Source organism: Podarcis muralis, chromosome 11, assembly GCF_964188315.1.
Source record: "Podarcis muralis chromosome 11, rPodMur119.hap1.1, whole genome shotgun sequence".
Taxonomy (NCBI): domain Eukaryota; kingdom Metazoa; phylum Chordata; class Lepidosauria; order Squamata; family Lacertidae; genus Podarcis; species Podarcis muralis.
In genome coordinates this window covers 135,412-150,324 of record NC_135665.1, presented here as the reverse complement: position 1 = coordinate 150,324, position 14,913 = coordinate 135,412, and the positions used below count along the sequence as shown (strand labels likewise).

Here is a 14,913-nt window from a genome sequence, read left to right as displayed (position 1 = left end):
ATTTATGTAGGCGATGACAGCAGTGTGGATACTATTGCAAAGAAGATAAAGTCCTGAGCAGAGATGAATGGTTGATATGGCAAAATTGGAAATTGACTGGGAAAATCAGAAACCAGGAAGAGACTAAATTTAAGAAAGAATAGGAAAAAATTATATTGTATAAGCTACTAAAAACTTTAGCAGGATTTGAGAAATGCTTGTAATGTACAAAAAAAATGGTAGAAAGATTGTTTTTATATTAAAAAAAGAGATAAAATAAGGGAAGCAGCTGGAGAGGGAGATTGATAATGGGAACCATGGAAGGGTGGAGGGGAGTCGAAGGATTCAGGGAATCCTAAATGATGATTAATGTCTGAATTTAAATTTGTTATGTAAAACTTAATAAAAATATGTTTTCATTTTAAAAAAGGATAATGTTCCAAGTATAATAATACTTTATTATAATAATAAAGTGCAAATATATAGATATAGCTAGCAGTATGCAGTAGAGCTGCATACCAAATTTGGTCAAATCCCAAACTCAATCAAACCAGTTCAAGGCACAGATCCACCTTCCCTGATAAGGGTTCCATGACAAATCTAAGCTCCAATTCCCTCCACACAAAGCAGCCCATCATATGCCCATCAAAGCACTTTGCCCATTCAGTGACCGGAATGGGATGCTCTATCCCATACCAATAGTCAACTGAGGGCCAGATAACAGTTGACCTTAACTGCATAGTTCTGTGCAGGTTTCTTTTCTTCATCCCTTCACAAACTGCAGATGCAGAGTTCCTGATTTAGTTTGCAAATTGAGCATATAGGAGGACCTTGCTGTGGCCCTGGCCCCTGACTCTGGGGTTGCGGCACTCATCTCGCTTTACTGGCTGAGGGAGCCAGCGTTTGTCTGCAGACAGCTTCCGAGTCATGTGGACAGCATGACAAAGCCGCTTCTGGTGAACCAGAGCAGCACATGGAAACGCCATTTACCTTCCTGCCGGAGTGGTACCTATTTATCTACTTGCACTTGACGTGCTTTCAATCTGCTAGGTTGGCAGGAGCAGGGACCGAGCAATGGGAGCTCACCCTGTCATGGGGATATGAACCACGGACCTTCTGATTGGCAAACCCTAGGCCCTGTGGTTTAGACCACAGCACCATCCATGTCCCAGTCCACCCTAACCTTATACCGTAACCCTAAACCCTACCCCCAACCTGACCCTAACTCCTAAACCGTAGGACACCCCTTACCCCCTAAACCACAGATACTTCTTGCACCATTAGGGTTAGGGTTGGGTTTGAGTTAGGGTTAGGGCCAGGGTTAGGGTAATGATTACAATCAGGGTTAGGGTTAAGAGTTAGGTTTAAATTAGAATTAGGGTTAAGGTTAGGTTTAGGGTTAAATTAGGCTTAGGTTTAGGTTTAGGCTTAAGTTTGGGTTAGGGTTAAGGTTAAGGTTCGGGATAGGGTTGGGTTTAAGTTAATATTAGTGAGAGCTAGGGTGAGGGTGAGGGTTAGGTTTGAGTTAGGGTGAGCATTAAGGTTAAGACAAAAAAAATTCCTTCCAGTAGCACCTTAAAGACCAACTAAGTTAGTTCTTGCACACTTCTTCAGTGTGGAAGGAATTTTTTTTGTTTTGACTATGGCAGACCAACACGGCTACCTATCTGTATTAAGGTTAAGGTTTGGGATAGGGTTGGGTTTGAGTAAGAGAAGAACAGCAGCAGGAGCAATATAATTATATTATTTATACTCCACCCATCTGGCTGCGTTTCCCAAGTCACTTGTGGCCACTTTCACTAAAAGGTAAAAACATGAGCGGATGCTCATGAATTTAGAAACTCTCAATTCCCATAGAATTCCCAAAGAAGACCTGGGAATTGTAGCTCTGAGCTTCTTTACAGAGGGTTGGACTAGATGACCCTTGGTTTCCCTTCCATCTCTACCATTCCATCTCTACCATTCTAGGATGCTCCCTCTCTCTCTCTCGATGTTGGGCGAGGGCAGGGGTATCGGAAGGAGGTGCCGCCGGAGGAGAGGCAAGACGAAAGGGAGGGGAGGGAAACGGGCGAGGGCAGGGATACCGGAAGTAGGTTCCAACCGGAGGAGAGACGAGCGGAAAGGGAGGGGAAAGGGCGGAAGAGGCGCTGCGACGCTGGGCCAGCAGAGACGTGCCGAGCCAGGCTGGCCCTCTCTCTTTCTCCCAGCCGCTCTCTCTCTCGACCCCGCTCTCCCCAGGGTGCAGCCCTGCCCCCCGCCCCGCCCTCACCTGCCTTTCTCCCCCAGTGGCTTTCTTCTAGTGCCGCCATTTTGGGCTGTGCTGCCGCCATGTTGAGCGAGGGCAGGGGTACCGGAAGGAGGTGCCACAGGAGAGGCAAGAGGACAGGAAGGAGAGGGAACTGGGCGGAAGAGGCTGTGCTGCCGCCATGTTGGGCGAGGGCAGGAGTACCGGAAGGAGGTGCCAGCGGAGGAGAGGCAAGAGGACAGGAAGGGGAGGGGAAAGGGGGGAAGAGGCACTGCGACGCTGGGCCAGCAGAGACGTGCCGAGCCAGGCTGGCCCTCTCTCTTTCTCCCAGCCGCTCTCTCTCGACCCCGCTCTCCCCAGGGTGCAGCCCTGCCCCCCTCCTCGTCCTCACCTGCCTTTCTCCCCCAGTGGCTTTCTTCTAGGGCCGCCATTGTGGGCTGTGCTGCCGCCATGTTGGGCGAGGGCAGGGGTACGGGAAGGAAGTGCCACCGGAGGAGAGGCAAGAGGACAGGAAGGGGAGGGGAAGGTGAGGGGAAAGGGGGGGAAGAGGCGCTGCGACGCTGGGCCAGCAGAGACGTGCCGAGCCAGGCTGGCCCTCTCTCTTTCTCCCAGCCGCTCTCTCTCGACCCTGCTCTCCCCAGGGTGCAGCCCTGCCCCCCGCCCCGCCCCCACCTGCCTTTCTCCCCAGTGGCGTTCCTCTCGTGCCCCTTTGTGGAGGGATGGTGCGGGTGGGCTGCGGAAGCCAAACGGAGCCTCTCGTGGGCGAGGAACTGCAGCTTGCCGCCCCTGCCTCACGCGCGACCACAACAGCAACACGCGCGAAGGTGGGGGCCGGCCTTCTCCCTCGCAGGAGAGGGACTCTGCGCGCGCATAGGGTTCGCGCATCTCATATATGCTTACATAGGAAGGGAGGTATTTTGTTAAGAGCATTCAAAAAATATGATGTCATGCCTACCAATGGAAGTGACAAGAATCAAGCTACCTGCACCTGCCACCTCACTCGGCTGGCTGGGGTGGGGAACCTGGGGTCCTCCGAAAGTCGCAGGACTAGGACTCCCATCAGCTTCAGCCAGCATGCTCAGTGGCCAGGGACAAATGGGAGATGCAGCGCCCAGAATTGCAGCTATGCATCTTTGGCTCGCCTGTCCATTACCCCATCCCCATCCTCTTGCATGTCATCTTACCACATGTTACATGGACTGCCACTTTCACAAAGAAGTCAAACTACAACAATTGGAAATGAGCCCAACCAGAGCTTTATCATCTTCATTTTATGTAGATGGAACCCAAAACTCCTTTTTGCTTTCGTTGGAGGCTACTCTGGTGCACACCCAAAAACCACCATGCGATTTGAAATAAGCCCAATCAAAGCTTATTCGTCTTTCTACGCATATGGAAGCGAAAAGACGGTGTTTTGTTATTTTGGTATGCCTTTTGCGATTTGGTATGCCTAATTCACTCTGTGATTTCTGGGTGAATGTGCACTCTAACCAACAAAACAACAATTGGAAATGAGCCCAATCAGAGCTTTATCATCTTCATTTTATGTAGATGGAACTCAAAACACCTTTTTGCTTTTGTTGGGGGCTACTCTGGTGCACACCCAAAAACCACCATGCAATTTGAAATAAGCCCAATCAAAGCATATTCGTCTTTCTACGCATATGGAAGTGAAAAGACCGTGTTTTGTTATTTTGGTCTCATTACATACCTTTTCCGATTTCTGGGTTAATTTTGCATTAACACCAAAGAACACAACTTGAAATAAGCGAAATCCAAGATTCTTCTTTCTACGGACTTGGAACGCAAAACAACCTCTTTTGCATAGTTTAGACTTATTACACGTTGCTGTTTGTGGGTGAATGAACAAAGAAAGAAAAATCAAAGCTGATTCGTCCACTTTCTATTCCGATGGAAACAAAACACCTATGCATGAATTGGGCTGATAACAAACATTTCAGTCTGCGATTTCTAACCCCAAAAACACCAATTTGAAATAACCCCAATCAGAGCTTTAACATCTACTTTTATGCAGATGGATCCCAAAACGCCTTTTTGCTTTGGTTGGGGGTGACTCTTGTGCACACCCAAACAACACAATACGAATTGAAATAAGCCTAAACATAGCTTATTTGTGTTCTTTCCACGCATATGGAAGTGAAAAGATGGTGTTTTGTTATTTTGGTCTCATTACATACCTTTTGCGATATCTGGGTTAATGTTGCATTAACACCAAAGAACACCAAATTTGAAATAACCCCAATCAGAGCTTTAACATCTACTTTTATCCAGCTGGAACCCAAAACGCCTTTTTGGTATTTTGGGGGTGATTCTGGTGCACACCCAAACAACACCATGCGAATTGAAATGAGCCAAATCAAACCTTATTCTTCTTCTTTCTACGCATATGGAAGCAAAAAGACAGTGTTTTGCTATACTGGTCTCATTACATACACTTTGCGATTTCTGGCTTAATGTTGCATTAACACCAAAGAACACAACTTGAAATAAGCGAAATCCAAGATTCTTCTTTCTATGTAGTTGAACGCAAAACAACCTCTTTTGCCTAGACTTATTACACTTTGCTTTGCTATTTGTGGGTGAATGAACACCGAACGAACAATTAAAGCTTGTTCGTCCTCTTTCTATTGCGATGGAACTAAAACACCTATGCTTGATTTGGGCTGATAACAAGCATTTCACTCTGCGATTTCTGGGTGAATGTGCATTCTAACCCCAAAAACACCAATCTGAAATAACCCCAATCAGAGCTTTAACATCTTTTATGCAGATGCAACCCAAAATGCCTTTTTGCTTTGGTTGGGGGTGATTCTGGTGCACACCCAAACAACACCATGCGAATTGAAATAAGCCAAATCAAACCTTATTCGTCTTCTTTCTACGCATATGGAAGCAAAAAGACAGTGTTTTGCTATACTGGTCTCATTACATTGCGATTTCTGGGTTAATGTTGCATTAACACCACAACTTGAAATAAGCGAAATCCAAGATTCTTCTTTCTATGTAGTTGGAAGGAAAACAACCTCTTTTTCGTAGTTTACACTTATTACACTTTGCTTTGCTATTTGTGGGTGAATGAACACTGAAAGAACAATTAAAGCTTGTTCTCTTTCTATTGAGAGGGAACCAAAACACCTATGCTTGATTTGGGCTGATAACAAACATTTAACTGCGGTTTTTGGGTGAATGTGCATTCTATCCCCCAAAACAACAATTGGAAATGAGCCCAATCAGAGCTTTATCATCTTCATTTTATGTAGATGGAACCCAAAACACCTTTTTGCTTTCGTTGGGGGTGATTCTGGTGCACACCCAAAAACCACCATGCAATTTGAAATAAGCCAAATCAAAGCATATTCGTCTTTCTACGCATATGGAAGCGAAAAGACGGTGTTTTGCTATTTTGGTCTCATTACATACACTTTGCGATTTCTGGCTTAATGTTGCATTAACACCAAAGAACACAACTTGAAATTAGCGAAATCCAAGATTCTTCTTTCTATGTAGTTGGAACGCAAAACAACCTCTTTTGCCTAGTTTAGACTTATTACACTTTTGCTTTGTGGGTGAATAAACACCGAAAGAACAATTACAGCTTGTTCGTCCTCTTTCTATTGCGATGGAACTAAAACACCTATGCTTGATTTGGGCTGATAACAAGCATTTCACTACGATTTCTGGGTGAATGTGCATTCTAACCCCAAAAACACCAATTTGAAATAACCCCAATCAGAGCTTTAACATCTACTTTTATCCAGCTGGAACCCAAAACGCCTTTTTGCTTTTTTGGGGGGTGATTCTGGTGCACACAAAAACAACACCATGCAATTTGAAATAAGCCAAATCAAAGCATATTCGTCTTTCTACGCATATGGAAGCGAAAAGACGGTGTTTTGCTATTTTGGTCTCATTACATACACTTTGCGATTTCTGGCTTAATGTTGCATTAACACCAAAGAACACTTGAAATTAGCGAAATCCAAGATTCTTCTTTTTATGTAGTTGGAACGCACAACAACCTCTTTTGCCTAGTTTAGACTTATTACACTTTGCTTTGCTATTTGTGGGTGAATGAACACCGAAAGAACAATTAAAGCTTGTTCGTCCTCTTTCTATTGCGATGGACCTAAATCACCTATGCTTGATTTGGGCTGATAACAAGCATTTCACTCTGCGTTTTTTGGCTGAATGTGCATTCTAACACCAAAAACACCAATTGGAAATAATCCCAATCAGAGCTTTAACATCTACTTTTATCCAGCTGGAACCCAAAACGACTTTTTGCTTTGGTTGGGGGTGATTCTGGTGCACACCCAAACAACACCATGCGAATTGAAATAAGCCAAATCAAACCTTATTCGTCTTCTTTCTACGCATATGGAAGCAAAAAGACGGTGTTTTGTTATACTGGTCTCATTACATACATTTTGCGATTTCTGGCTTAATGTTGCATTAACACCAAAGAACACAACTTGAAATAAGCGAAATCCAAGATTCTTCTTTCTATGTAGTTGGAACGCAAAACAACCTCTTTTGCCTAGTTTAGACTTATTACACTTTGCTTTGCTATTTGTGGGTGAATGAACACCGAAAGAAGAATTACAGCTTGTTCGTCCTCTTTCTATTGCGAAGGAACTAAAACACCTATGCTTGATTTGGGCTGATAACAAGCATTTCACTCTGCGATTTCTGGGTGAATGTGCATTCTAACCCCAAAAACACCAATCTGAAATAACCCCAATCAGAGCTTTAACATCCTTTATGCAGATGCAACCCAAAACGCCTTTATGCTTTTTTGGGGGGTGATTCTGGTGCACACCCAAACAACACCATGCGAATTGAAATAAGCCAAATCAAACCTTATTCGTCTTCTTTCTACGCATATGGAAGCAAAAAGACAGTGTTTTACTATACTGGTCTCATTACATTGCGATTTCTGGCTTAATGTTGCATTAACACCAAAGAACACAACTTGAAAGAAGCGAAATCCAAGATTCTTCTTTCTATGTAGTTGGAAGGAAAACAACCTGTTTTGCGTAGTTTACACTTATTACATTTTGCTTTGCTATTTGTGGGTGAATGAACACCGAAAGAACAATTAAACTTGGTCGTCCTCTTTCTATTGCGATGGAACAAAAGAACCTATGCTTGATTTGGGCTGATAACTGCGGTTATCTTGATTTGGGCTGATAACTGCGGTTAACTGCGGTTTTTGGGTGAATGTGCATTCTATCCCCCAAAACAACAATTGGAAATAACCCCATCTTCTTTTTATGTAGTTGGAACCCAAAACTCCTTTTTGCTTTGGTTGGGGGTGATTCTGGTGCACACCCAAACACCATGCGAATTGAAATAAGCCAAATCAAACTTTATTCGTCTTCTTTCTACGCATATGGAAGCGAAAAGACGGTGTTTGGCTATTTTGGTCTCATTACATACACTGCGATTTCTGGGTTAATGTTGCATTAACACCAAAGAACACAACTTGAAATTAGCGAAATCCAAGATTCTTCTTTCTATGTAGTTGGAACACAAAACAACCTCTTTTGCCTAGTTTAGACTTATTACACTTTTGTTTTGTGGGTGAATAAACACCGAAAGAACAATTACAGCTTGTTCGTCCTCTTTCTATTGCGATGGAACTAAAACACCTATGCTTGATTTGGGCTGATAACAAGCATTTCACTCTACGAATTCTGGGTGAATGTGCATTCTAACCCCAAAAACACCAATTTGAAATAACCCCAATCAGAGCTTTAACATCTACTTTTATCCAGCTGGAACCCAAAACGCCTTTTTGCTTTTTTGGGGGGTGATTCTGGTGCACAGCCAAACAACACCATGCGAATTGAAATACGCCAAATCAAACCTTATTCTTCTTCTTTCTACGCATATGGAAGCAAAAAGACAGTGTTTTGCTATACTGGTCTCATTACATTGCGATTTCTGGCTTAATGTTGCATTAACACCAAAGAACACAACTTGAAAGAAGCGAAATCCAAGATTCTTCTTTCTATGTAGTTGGAAGGAAAACAACCTGTTTTGCGTAGTTTACACTTATTACATTTTGCTTTGCTATTTGTGGGTGAATGAACACCGAAAGAACAATTAAAGCTTGTTCGTCCTCTTTCTATTGCGATGGAACAAAAGAACCTATGCTTGATTTGGGCTGATAACTGCGGTTATCTTGATTTGGGCTGATAACTGCGGTTAACTGCGGTTTTTGGGTGAATGTGCATTCTATCCCCCAAAACAACAATTGGAAATAACCCCATCTTCTTTTTATGTAGTTGGAACCCAAAACTCCTTTTTGCTTTGGTTGGGGGTGATTCTGGTGCACACCCAAACACCATGCGAATTGAAATAAGCCAAATCAAACTTTATTCGTCTTCTTTCTACGCATATGGAAGCGAAAAGACGGTGTTTGGCTATTTTGGTGTCATTACATACACTGCGATTTCTGGGTTAATGTTGCATTAACACCAAAGAACACAACTTGAAATTAGCGAAATCCAAGATTCTTCTTTCTATGTAGTTGGAACACAAAACAACCTCTTTTGCCTAGTTTAGACTTATTACACTTTTGTTTTGTGGGTGAATAAACACCGAAAGAACAATTACAGCTTGTTCGTCCTCTTTCTATTGCGATGGAACTAAAACACCTATGCTTGATTTGGGCTGATAACAAGCATTTCACTCTACGATTTCTGGGTGAATGTGCATTCTAACCCCAAAAACACCAATTTGAAATAACCCCAATCAGAGCTTTAACATCTACTTTTATCCAGCTGGAACCCAAAACGCCTTTTTGCTTTTTTGGGGGGTGATTCTGGTGCACAGCCAAACAACACCATGCGAATTGAAATACGCCAAATCAAACCTTATTCTTCTTCTTTCTACGCATATGGAAGCAAAAAGACAGTGTTTTGCTATACTGGTCTCATTACATACACTTTGCGATTTCTGGCTTAATGTTGCATTAACACCAAAGAACACAACTTGAAATAAGCGAAATCCAAGATTCTTCTTTCTATGTAGTTGGAACGCAAAACAACCTCTTTTGCCTAGTTTAGACTTATTACACTTTGCTTTGCTATTTGTGGGTGAATGAACACCGAAAGCACAATTACAGCTTGTTCGTCCTCTTTCTATTGCGATGAAACTAAAACACCTATGTTTGATTTGGGCTGATTACTGCGGTTATCTTGATTTGGTCTGATAACTGCGGTTAACTGCGGTTTTTGGGTGAATGTGCATTCTATCCCCCAAAACAACAATTGGAAATAACCCCATCTTCTTTTTATGTAGTTGGAACCCAAAACTCCTTTTTGCTTTGGTTGGGGGTGATTCTGGTGCACACCCAAACACCATGCGAATTGAAATAAGCCAAATCAAACTTTATTCGTCTTCTTTCTACGCATATGGAAGCGAAAAGACGGTGTTTGGCTATTTTGGTCTCATTACATACACTGCGATTTCTGGGTTAATGTTGCATTAACACCAAAGAACACAACTTGAAATTAGCGAAATCCAAGATTCTTCTTTCTATGTAGTTGGAACACAAAACAACCTCTTTTGCCTAGTTTAGACTTATTACACTTTTGTTTTGTGGGTGAATAAACACCGAAAGAACAATTACAGCTTGTTCGTCCTCTTTCTATTGCGATGGAACTAAAACACCTATGCTTGATTTGGGCTGATAACAAGCATTTCACTCTACGATTTCTGGGTGAATGTGCATTCTAACCCCAAAAACACCAATCTGAAATAACCCCAATCAGAGCTTTAACATCTTTTATGCAGATGCAACCCAAAACGCCTTTTTGCTTTGGTTGGGGGTGATTCTGGTGCACACCCAAACAACACCATGCGAATTGAAATAAGCCAAATCAAACCTTATTCGTCTTTGTCAGGGGTTCAGGAGCAGAGGGACAGGAAAGGGAGGAATTAGAGACCGAGGGAGAGGAATCCGAGGGAGAGGTCAGCGATGATAGCCATCCGAGGTCTCTAAGTCTCTCCAGCGAATCAGAGGATTCACAGAAAGGGGCTCCCGTGGTCAGAGCTAGGGGGTTGCCAGAGGGAACACCTCAGGAAGGAGGGGCCAGAGGGGACTCAGAGAGCAGCAGCTGGAAATCGGGACCAGCTTCCCCACCGGAGAGCAGTAGGGGGGAGGAGTCCCAGGCATCGGCAGCAGGCAGCTTTCCGTCAGCGGAAGGACATGAGTCAGGGTTAGCCACGCCTGCATCAGAGAGCGAGGAAACGGTCAAAAGGAAGGTCAGGGGCAGCGCGCGCGCGCGCCAAGTTCAAATGTACAAGAGGGTGGCGCAATGAGCAGCCCAGAGAGGGAGCCGGGTCCCAAAGCCCGCCGAAGAGAGGGGGAGGAGTCCGAGGGGTCCGCATCCGAGGCGTCCAGGAAGGAAGGCACCCCGGGGGGTAGTAGGACCCAGAGGCGGAAGGAGAAACGTAGAAGGTGGAGTAAGGCTTAAACTGGTGTACAGGGGGCGGAGACTCAGACGAGGCTTCGCTGGTCTAGGGTCTAGACGTAGAGACGCACGCTAGGGCTTGAAAATGGAAACTAAACTTCAATAAAGACATCGGCAGCAGGCAGCTTTCCGTCAGCGGAAGGACATGAGTCAGGGTTAGCCACGCCTGCATCAGAGAGCGAGGAAACGGTCAAAAGGAAGGTCAGGGGCAGCGCGCGCGCGCGCCAAGTTCAAATGTACAAGAGGGTGGCGCAATGAGCAGCCCAGAGAGGGAGCCGGGTCCCAAAGCCCGCCGAAGAGAGGGGGAGGAGTCCGAGGGGTCCGCATCCGAGGCGTCCAGGAAGGAAGGCACCCCGGGGGGTAGTAGGACCCAGAGGCGGAAGGAGAAACGTAGAAGGTGGAGTAAGTCTTAAACTGGTGTACAGGGGGCGGAGACTCAGACGAGGCTTCGCTGGTCTAGGGTCTAGACGTAGAGACGCACGCTAGGGCTTGAAAATGGAAACTAAACTTCAATAAAGACTTTTGTACAGTCCTGCTGGCTAGCGTTGGTCTTCCGTGAGCTGGGACCTGGAGGCAATCTCTGACAGTAAGCCTCGTCTCTCATTTCATCGGTTTTCTTCGCCTCAAGCATCGCTACGGGAGCGAGGCAGGGAGGGCAGAAGACTGGTGCCTTGCGAGCTCACAAAAGTCAGGCGAGATGACTACAGAACAGAAAATAGCTTCCCTGCAAGAAGCGGCGACACAAGTCAGCGCTGAAATAATCGCATCCAGGAAGAGAGAAGAAGAAGCGTCGGCTGCCTGCAAAGATCTTCAAGCCAGGTTGGAAGGGCTTGCGAAGCAGGGGCTACCTGGACCCAGATCCGAGGGGATTGGGTTGGGGAAGAGAGGAGGCAGCATTGTATCTCATTTTGATGGGAATTTGCAGCAGTACCCCAATTTCCGAGCAGACGTGCTGTTTGCGCTGCAGCTGCTGGATAGAGACTTTAGAGATGAGCAAGAGAAAGTGGGGTTTATCTTGTCCCATTTGCATGGGGACGTGAAAGCATGGCTGCGTGTCAGAGACTGCCTCCAGGTCTCAGCTCACAGAAGACCAACGCTAGCCAGTAGAACTGTACAGAAGTCTTTATTGACATTTAGTTTCCATTTTCAAGCACTAGCGTGCGTCTCTACGTCTAGACCCTAGACCAGCGAAGCCTCGTCTGAGTCTCCGCCCCCTGTACACCAGCTTAAGACTCTAGCCTTACTCCACCTTCTACGTTTCTCCTTCCTCCTCTGGGTCCTACTACCCCCCTGGGTGCCTTCCTTCCTGGATGCCTCGGAAGCGGACCCTTCGGACTCCTCCCCTTCTCTCCGGCGGGCTTTGGGACCCGGCTCTCTCTCCGGACTGCCCATTGCGCCCCCCTCTTGTACATTTGAACTTGGCGCGCGCGCGCTGCCCCTGACCTTCCTTTTGACCGTTACCTCGCTCTCTGATGCAGGCGTGGCTAACCCTGACTCCTGTCCTTCCGCTGACGGAATGCTGCCTGCTGCCGATGTTTGGGACTCCTCCCCCTTACTGCTCTCCGGTGGAGAAGCTGGTCCCGATTTCCAGCTGCTGCTCTCTGAGTCCCCTCTGGCCCCTCCTTCCTGGGGTGTTCCCTCTGGCAACCCCCCGGCTCTGACCACTGGAGCCCCTTTCTGTGAATCCTCTGATTCACTGGAGAGACTTAGAGACCTCGGATGGCTATCATCGCTGACTTCTCCCTCCGAACCCTCTCCCTCGGTCTCTAATTCCTCCCTTTCCTGTCCCTCTGCTCCTGAACCCCTGACATCCATCCCCCCCTCGAAGCCCCCCCTTCCCCCCTCCCCTCCTTCCGGTGCGGGTACTGGGTGCTCCGTCGTAGCGGGGGTGTTTGCAGGTGTCAGGGGTTCAGGAGCAGAGGCAAGGGCAAGGGAGGAAACAGAGAGCGAAGGGGAGGAGGCAGAAGAAAGGATGAGCGATGACGACGACCCGAGATCTCCGAGTCTCTCCAGTGAGTCGGAGGATTCACAGAAAGGAGCACCAGTGGCCAAGGCAAGGGGGGAGTTTAGGGGGGGCACCCCAGGGAGATAGAGCCAGAGGGGAATCAGAGGAGAGCAGTTGGAGATCGGGTCCAGCGTCACCGCCAGAGAACAGGGAAGAGGAAAGGAGCCAGGGGGCAAGCGCTGGCAGCTCACAGCAGGAGGGAGGGCACGAGTCAGGGGTGGCCACACCTCCATCTGGGAGCGAAGAAACGGTTAGACGGAAGGTGGAAGGTTGGGCGCGCGCGCCAAGTTCAAATGCACAGGAAGGAGGCGCAGTAGGCAGCCCGGAAAGAGAGCCGGGTCCTAAAGCCCGGCGCAAGGAGACAGGAGAGTCCGGGGGGTCAGCGTCCGAAGAATCCCGGAAGGAAGAGACCCAGGGGGGCAGAGGGACCCAGAGAAGAACAGTCAGGCGGAAAAGGTGGAGCAGGGCTAGGATATTAAGTTGGTGTACGAGGGGCGGAGATTCAGACGGAGCTTCGCCGATCTAGCTACTAGACGTAGGGTTGCACGCAGCAGCTTGAGAATGGAAACTGTAACTCAATAAAGACTTTTACTTAATGACCGTTGGCTAGCGTGATCCTCTGTGAGCTAGGATCTTGAAGCAACCCTGACAGTAAGCTCCGTCTGCTGTATTGTGGGCATCTACAGCCTCGAGGAGAGGAGAGAAGCAGGTGCCTACTAGTGAGCTCACGAACGGCAGCCGACATGACGGCTGAACAGCAGATAGCGGAACTCAGAGAAGCAGTGTCACAGCTGAATGCCGAGGCTCTCGCATCCAGGAAGAGAGAGGAGGACGCAGCTGCCGCCTACAGGGATCTCCAGGTCAGGTTGGAAGTGCTTACGAAGCAAGGGCAACAGACACCCAAACCAGAGGGGATTGGGTTGGGGAGACGCACAGGCGGTCTGGTCTCTCACTTCGATGGGAACCTGCAACAGTATCCCAATTTTAAAGCAGACGTACTGTGTGCACTGCAGCTGCTGAGTAAAGATTTTAGAGATGAGCAAGAGAAAGTGGGATTCATCATGTCTTATCTGCATGGGGATGCCAGAGCATGGCTGCGCAATTTATGGAGGGATAACGATCCGGCGCTCCAAAATGTGAATGCCTTTATTAAAGCGATGGATGCGTGTTTTTTATCAAGCATTGACGTGGATCTTGCTCGGCAACAGATTCATGGACTGAAGCAGGGAAGGGCCAGCGTACGGCAGTACCATGCCCGCTTTTTCGCCTTGGCCAGTGCCCTAGAATGGGACAGAGATGCGACCCCTGTAAGAGACCTTTTCTGGGAGGGACTAAACAGCTCTGTAAAAGATGAGATTGCGAGGGGGGAGAGACCCCGGACCACCCAGGAGGTCGTGCAGAGGGCGCTGGCAGTGGGGGTACGGCTGGAAGGACGTCCGTGGAGCAGGGACGAAGGGCGTGGAGGGCGCGAACCAGCCAGGGGCTCCTCCTTCTTTCCCAGAGAAGCAGCACGTACGCAATCCACGCCTCCGCCAGGGGGAGGAGCTGAACCGATGGAGGTTGGAGGTGCCAGGGCTCAGTCAGCAACCAGAGCCCTAGCACCAGCAGCAGTGAAAGCGAAGCCTCCTAGAGGGAACAGGAAGTGTTACGTCTGTGAGGAGCCAGGGCATATGGCGAAAGAGTGTCCCCAGAGGCTCCACAAGCTCACTGCAGCCTCAGCAATGGCGACTGCAGCAACGCAGCAAGGAGAACCACAGCAGGGAAACGACGCTGTCTGGCTGGAGGAAGAGGCACTGGGGCCCAGCCAGACGTATTAATGATGCAGTCCCCAGAGATTTTACAGCCCGTGAACCCCCTCCCGCCCAAACCAGTGGTGAGGCTCACCGCGTCGCTCCAGCTGCCCAATGGCATCACCATGGACGTGCCAATCACCATTGACTCAGGCAGCAATGCGGACTTTATGGGGCAGGACTTTGTCAACCAGCATGCTATACAGTTGCTGCCGGCCACACTGCCCCTGCAGGTGGTCACGGTGGATGGCAGGGAGCTGCTAGGAGGGCAAGTGGTGCAGCAGACGCCACCGATGGTGATGCGACTTGGGAATCACCAAGAAGTCATCAGCTTCAACGTCACTCAATTGTCGGACACGCCCATTGTGTTGGGCATGAGTTGGCTGGACA

The 14,913-nt window shown here is 47.6% G+C and overlaps 1 long non-coding RNA gene across 1 annotated transcript; it reads left to right on the top strand.

Annotated features, from left to right (window-relative positions):
• The first annotated feature begins 1,483 nt into the window (after positions 1-1,483).
• On the top strand, positions 1,484-1,702 carry LOC144329173 (uncharacterized). Its single transcript, XR_013394586.1, has 2 exons — positions 1,484-1,521; positions 1,657-1,702. It is a non-coding gene; the product is annotated as an uncharacterized LOC144329173 (long non-coding RNA).
• The last annotated feature ends 13,211 nt before the right edge of the window (positions 1,703-14,913 follow it).